The sequence below is a fragment of the Micromys minutus genome (assembly GCF_963924665.1).
Source record: "Micromys minutus genome assembly, chromosome: 5".
Taxonomy (NCBI): domain Eukaryota; kingdom Metazoa; phylum Chordata; class Mammalia; order Rodentia; family Muridae; genus Micromys; species Micromys minutus.
Window position 1 is genome coordinate 73,712,985 of NC_137974.1, and position 7,600 is coordinate 73,720,584.

Sequence of the window (7,600 nt, forward strand, 5' to 3'; positions counted from 1 at the left end):
AGCTCAAAAAGAAGGAAGGCCAGAAAGATGCCTTAGTCTTTCTTAGAAAAAAAGTAAAAAGGGAAAAAAATTGTGTATAGTTATGTAACAAATTTTGTGAGTTGTAATAATGTTTTATAAAATAAATAATTTTTAAAAAGTCATAAACATAACTTTCATACGATTATAATAATCATGTGCTCCATTTTTTTAGTTGTCAACAAAGAAACCAGCACTCAGGTAATGCTCGATCTAAGAGAATTCAAGAAGGAATGAATTAACAGTGAAAAGCTGCTGATCTAAGATCTACTGGGTTAGAGACATGACTGATTAGTGACTTTTGTAAAGAGAAAGAGAAACACGGTGGGAAAGGGCTCTCACATCTGTACAGCCCCAAAGAATCATACTCTTGAAGGACATCCACAGATGAAAACGCCTACATTTGAACAAAGCAGGGAAAGCATCAAAGAACACACTGAAGAGGATAGGGAGGGCAGTTTAAAATGGCCTGCACCATTCCTCCACCCAACTCCCCAAAAAGCATAGCAGAGAAGTAATATAATGTCTACCTAGGGAGGAAGAAGGAAGCAAGAGTAAACCTTTATCCAGGAACTTAATTTTGAAATTATCTCAGTCAGACAGCATAGGAAAGATTCACACAATGCCAGAATCCAGGTCATTACCCACGATGTCTCTGGACTTGTAGTGGTACCCAGTGATATCTCACAGCTACAGAGAGACAAGCATAGTCCCTGGCCTATGTGACTACATGGGCTGTCCTATCATAACTACAGGAGGACTTCAGTGTCCATATGGATTACAGTCTATCATGAGACCAGCCACAATGCTTAAGAACTCCAGACTAAACATAGTCTTAGCCACAAATATCCTGAGCTTCAACATCCACTAATATTGCATCAAACACACTATCCATGGCCTTGGGGATAGCAGAAGAGCTGCCTAGATTTATGTCTATATTCGTTTCTTGTGCTCCTTCCTTGGTTAAAAAAAAAAAAAACTGTGAAGTGACAAAATTTTTCCAAAACCAATAGAAGTTGTAAATTTTCAGATGCATGTGGACCAAAGGTCTCCAATTACATTCACTAGAAATAAATCTACTTCCCAACATTGTCTAACTCCTGAAGCTCAAAGCAGAGAGATTATTCTGATATTTTTAAAAGATGCAAAAGCTTGACTAGATACCTCTCACAGAGAGGGTGTACAAACACCATACAGGGTATAGCAGGCCTATAATTCAAATATTCTAAGACAAAAGCAGGAAGATTATCATAAGTTTAAGACAATCCCAGTCTGCATAGAACATTCCAGGCTGGCCAGAGCTACATATTGAGACTATGTTTGAAAGACAAAGAGAAAAATAAAACATAAACATGTGGGCCAGAAGTATTTTTTTATTTAAGAATTTTATTGTAAATCTCCTTTAAAACTTTTAAAGAGATTCTATTATGATTTTTAAAATAAAATCAAAAGGCAGGACTTAGAATGCCAGTCTTTGTGTCCACATTCTTCCACGTGTACGTCAACTTTCCTTTTTCCATTGATTGGCAGACTAAGTAGGACTTCTGGTGACCAAGGTGTTACCTAGTGGTTTGTGACTTTGTGTACCTTCAAGCCCTTCTACCAACTAACCATCTCCTTTGGAATTACCTAAGCTGTGGTCACACCAGCCAGCTGCAACAGGTGTTGATGTAAATAATTTGTACTAATACTACTCATCCGTAACTGTTCGAGAGTGCAGCTTTTGCCCTTTTATGTCCATTAGCAAGCTGGTGTTTGGGGCGTGGTCTATCATAGAAGTCATGCTTGTCTCAGTACTTCCTGCCATGCCTTTTTTGTATAAGACGGTTTGCTGTTTTTAATCCTAAAAAATAAGCAAACATCAACAAAACCCACTGATTACCTGAAGTCAGACTCCCTTTCACCATGACTTAAACAAATAAATATAAATTGCCCATTTTTATCAATAGAAAATGTTAAAATCTAATTGTAAGAAAGTTCTAGAGTGATTCTGTTTTTACTGGTCATCACCAAGGAACTAGCTTTCATTTTATTATCTTTATATGTTCTAAAAGTTTAAAAAAATGTATTATTCAAAGTACCAAGTCTTACGGAGAATTTATGATTTATATCTTTGCTAGGTTATTTTTCCCCCTTAATGTTTAAAATAGTAATTTAAACCTATATTTTGTGATGGTTTTCTAGTCTTGTGTTTTAAATTTTCTTTTCACCCTGAGTTTCATTCATGAAGATGTGCTTAGATACTGTTAGAATTAAAGGCACAACTAATCACACTGCCTGTATTATGAAAGTAGATTTAAAAAATAAACAATTTAAAGCAATATGGTGATCATAGATTAATATACAGACACTCTTAAGGGTTAAGTTATAACCCCAAATCATGGCCTTTCAATTTAATTAACTGTCACATGTCAAGTCACTGGTACAAGGTCGGGAGTTATTTAACCCAGTCCTAACGTTGCTGTGGCAGTGAGAATGCATGCCCTTGTTTTAGAATACAGAAGTTGGTAGGACTCCACACCTGAGCTCACTGAGTAGACAACCCAAGGGAAAGAAAACACTTGAGTTGGGAATTTTTTTACTTTCTCTTAGACTTTTAATGTTATATTTTATGAATTTAAACACTATTGTGTTTAAAATGTTCCACATTTTAGGATTAGTGCCAATGAGATGGGAAATACTTAACCTTTACAAGTACCGTCAGCTACTCTGGGGGCTTTCCAAGTAATGACAGACTTGTATTGCTGTGTACCTCATCCTTCGGATGCTGTTGTGTGCTTACTACTCAGTCACTACATTTTATTAATATGTAAGCCGCGATGCCCTAAACTGAAGACCAACTGTAAAATTGGGCAGTGTTTTACTTTCCTTTACAATTTAATAAATACTTGATAACTGCACATGGCATAAGGCTGCTTGGTAGTTCAGAAAGATCACAGAGACAGTGACGGTGTTTTCCTGACAGTGTGTAGTCTTCGGTAGTGAGTGGAATGATGTCACTGTCAAGCCAGCAAGACTGCATTTATGCACCATCGTTTTCAGGATTGTTGGTAACTTAAGGCGTACTTTCCTGTCGCTACCGTCTCCGACCAGCAGAAAAGGAGTGACGACACAGCGTTCTTCTCAAAGCGGTTTATTCAGGAACCTTACAGCATGCAAGTGAAAATCTTTCTGTCCCTTTCTGTCTCTCTTTCTGTTTCTCTTTCCCCTTCTCTCCACCCCGTCACAAGACCCAACTTGCTCACATTCACTTCAATAACTGTGCCTTTGGTGATCACACCCAGGGGGTGATGGATTCTTTTTCACACCAAGTATAGGCAGGCAAAAGGTAGCTTTCAGCTCAGGGTGTGTGACATGGGTGTTTTTGAAACGCAGACCCATTGGCTTAATGAACCTCTCATATTTTGGTGGTTTTCTTGTAAAACCATCACCAACAAAGCAGACTTTAGTAACCATTCTCTTCCATGCCTTCTTTTTTCTTTTTCCTGTTTGAATAACTTTCAATACTTCTGTTTTTCCTTGGGCATGAACTTTGGGTAGAGGAACCTCCCATTTTCCTGCCTTTTCTTTTCGTTTCTGCTTAATCATGTTGGAAAGTACTTTTGCTCTTAACTGGCCCTCTCTGTCCAGCAGATAGGCAGGGACTGCTCCCTGTGGTATTCTCCTCATCCTTCTGCTTGGTGTTTCTCTTTTCATGCATCTTAATAGTCTTTTTTATTTGTATTTTCTCTGCATGGCGCTGTTTATGGTAGAGCTTAGCTTTCAGGCCAATGTTTTTGGTTTTTTTTTTTTTTTTTTTTTTTTTTTTTTTTTTTTTTTTGCTTTCTTTGAGCGTTCATGAGCCTCCCGAACTTCTTTCTTTCTCTTTTTCTCATGGTATCCAAACGATACCCATATCGTTTGCGGTGCAATTCAATATATTCATTCTGTGGCATGATGACAGCTGCGGAACAGCAGTTCTTGACCTCCCGGGTTCCAAAATCCTCTTAATTTCTGGGTGTCACTGGTCCACGAGCCTGCTTCGCTCAGGCCAGAACAGGGGAAAAAGCCAGAAGTATTTTTAAAATGTCCAATACTTTAATCATTAGGGAAATGACTATGTAAACCACAATTAAAACTTGCTGATGCTGCTTCCAAGATGTCTTCATCCCTAGACTTCAAGGTGACAACGCACCTTTTTATGGAAGCGAGTTGAGATCACATACACTCCTGCAAGTAAGTAAGCACATGCACATGTTCCATAAGTACACTCAATAAACTCATTAATTCAAACACACACACACACACACACACACATACACACACAGGTGGCACCCCAATACAGTAAGAATGGCTATTGGTAAAAACACTAAAGATAACTTACTAGCAAAGACTTGGAGAAATGAACTTCTGTACATTAGCACAAGCAAAGTGAATTAACAAATCACTGTGGAAAACAGTGTGTATAAGATGCTGAAAAATGCTTCAAAATAAAACTACTGTGTGCTCTTGCAATCCAATAAATTTAATTTATCCAAGTAAATTAAATCAGTACCTGGAAGAGACATCTGCCCTCCCAGAATCACCACAATACTATTTAATAAGCAGAATGTTTACTTGCGTATCCATCAACTGATTAATGAAGAAAGACATTGTATATAGAGATCATAGAAAACTATTCTGCAAGGCCATATTTCAAGACCCACCCTATTACCCCAAAACACTATTCAACAATCAAAAAAAAAAAAATACTGTCATTTGTTGCAATGTGGAAAATTCTAGTGGACTATATTAAGTTAAATAATCCAGGCACAGAGATAGAAATAACTTCTCACTACATTTATGTGGGGACTCAGAGAGCTGATCTCATAGCATAAAGACTAAGACAGCTATTGGCAGAGTCTGTGGAAGGCGGGAGTATAGGTGGGATTGGCAATGTGTCTGTGATGTCACAGCTAGCAAGGAGGAATAAGATTTGGTACACCATTACACAGAACTGTCCTTATACTTAAGAACATTGGATTATGTGTTTCAAAATTCCATGAGAAAGGATCTTGAATATTTTCACTATAAAAAAATTAAAGATGTTTAAAATAAAAAATAGTCTAATATTTGGTTTTATAATATATCAATACATATTGAACCCAGAAATAAGCATAAGTATTCATTAAGCCTAAATATATGGATTATTAAACATTAATCCTGTTGAAGACAATGTCTTATAGATCAGTGGTTCTAAACCTGTAGGTCAAGACCCCTTTGGGATCAAATATCCTGTAAATCAGATATTTAATATACAATTCTCAACAGAAGCAACATTACAGTTATAAAGCAATGAAATAATTTAATAGTTGGGGTCCCCACAACATGAACCTTATTAAAGGGTCAAAGCATTATGGAAATTGTGCAAACAGCTATTCCAGATGATTATATGGCTAATGAGCAAGATTGTTAAACATATGCTTTAGCGTTACAGTAGAGAACCATTTATCTCATGTCTATTTTTAGAACTTCTAAGTGCCACCCTATTTTTGACATCACCAAGAACCAGGAACCTTCGTTTTTTACCCCTACCCATCTGTTTTTTTTAAATGTTCAACAAGGAAAAAATAATCACAGGCAAAATACGATATGAAAAATTAGACCAGTTTCAATCTCGCAAGTATGTGGAAGTTTTAGATCTTCTTTTTCTCAATGATGTCTATGAGTCTGTTAACAATAAATACTGGATTGACAATGAATAAATATAATTTGATCGAATGCTTAAACAGTAGAGTCTCACACACTCAGTGTGGGACTTTATCACGAACAAGGTGGCTGAACCTTGTACCAACTTAAAACATGGATGGAGGCTTTGGGCTTCTGGGGGAAGAGGCATGATACAGGATCCAGAAAGATGCTGCTGTAAATACTCTCCTGTAACTGATAAGTCCCAGGGGGTGGGGTCTGCTGTCTTCAATTCAGCCACTAACTTTAAGTGGGAAGTGTGGCAGTATATATTTGTATTTATAAATCTATATACTTCAGAAAAAATAGATGAAAGGCAGAGAGCTTCCTGTATCTATTTCTTTTTTATTAATTTATTTATTTTATAAAATATTGTTATAGATCACAAAATTTGTTGCATAATAATATATGAAGGATACACCATTTTTTTCTTTTTTTCTAAGAAGGACTGTCCAACATAATAAGGGCACATGCTCCACCATGTTCATAGCAGCCTTATTTATAATAGCCAGAATCTGGAAAGAACCCAGATGTACTTCAACAGAGGAATGGATTCAGAAAGTGTGGTACATTTACACAACAGAGTACTACTCAGCTATTAAAAACAATGACTTCATGAAATTCCTAAGCAAATAAATGGAACTAGAGAATATCATCCTGAGTGAGGTAACCCAGTCACAAAAGAACACACATGATACGTAGTCACTGATAATTGAATACTAGCCCCAGAAAGCTCTGAACACCCAAGAAACAACTCACAGACCATATGAAGCTCAAAAAAAGGAAGGCCTGTATCTATTTCTTAAATATCTTCAGCCCAAAGAATTTGCATTTCCTTTTTGCCAAGCCATGATGTGAAGCAAAGACATAAAGTATATCTACAAAAGGACAAAAGGAGAGATGCAGACATATGTTAGCTCTTTCAGACAAAATGCCACAAAATAATTCGGGGATTTAGACTCTTTACTGATTTGAATTCCATAATATCCATGTCTGGATTTTTTTATGGAGGTCTGTTGGGTCAAAGTCACACAGGTTCTTACAAGTTCCCATCTGCTGCGCATCTCCTACTCGGGCCACTGCAGAACCTCTGCTTTTGTTCAGCAGTGGAGCAGGCTCGGGAGGCAGAAATATCAGGAGGTGAAACTTCCTCTATAACCTTTTGCATACAATCCTCTCAAGTTTGTAAAATGTTGAGGAATAAAGAAACAAATGTGTTTTTTTCTTTTTTCATTTATTCATATAAAATGCAGCCTTCAGTTTAAAAAATTTTAAAAAACCCATCTCACAATCTTTGCTGTTTATCATTTTTATTTCAGTTCTTTTCTCTGTCTGTCCCAGATGTGGAAATGGATCGATATGGGGGCATTCATTCTTACTTGGAGAGGGTGACTGAAGTTTTGGGGTTTCTAGTTGTTTACCACAGTGGGTCACAAATGTGGAAAGCTTACCTCTCACCAGTGCACGTGTTACAGGGCTTTTGGTAAAGCACAAACGCAGTTTCAGTTGATTTTCTAGCCATTTTGAGCACTGCCTGCCTTGCATGAGGCAACAATGGATCGAGTGGTTCTCACAGGACAGAAAGCATCTGCTGCAGATCTGGTTCATTCATTCACGATTACACAGATAGTTGCATTTCAATTAGAACCTAAAATATGGAAATTATGGATAAAATAGTGTCATCTGAGCCAATACTTTTAATTCTCTAAGAGTTAAAATTTCAGTTTGACCAATGGAGGGGGAGGGTTGTGAATCACTGTCAGATTCTGCACATTTTTTTTATGCTGCAGTTATGCACCAAGGTCAAACCAGCACAGGGGGAAAAGAATCTCATCTTCAATTTTCTCTACCCTTAGGTAATAATACATGGAGAACT

General features: G+C 37.1%; 1 pseudogene across 1 annotated transcript; it reads right to left on the bottom strand.

Annotated features, from left to right (window-relative positions):
* Nucleotides 1-3,020: 3,020 nt before the first annotated feature.
* LOC308421188 (ribosome biogenesis protein NSA2 homolog) lies at nt 3,021-3,953 on the bottom strand (annotated as a pseudogene). Its single transcript has 2 exons — nt 3,238-3,953; nt 3,021-3,108 (listed from the first exon to the last, which is right to left on the bottom strand). The product of its transcript is annotated as a ribosome biogenesis protein NSA2 homolog (transcript).
* Between the last annotated feature and the right edge of the window lie 3,647 nt (nt 3,954-7,600).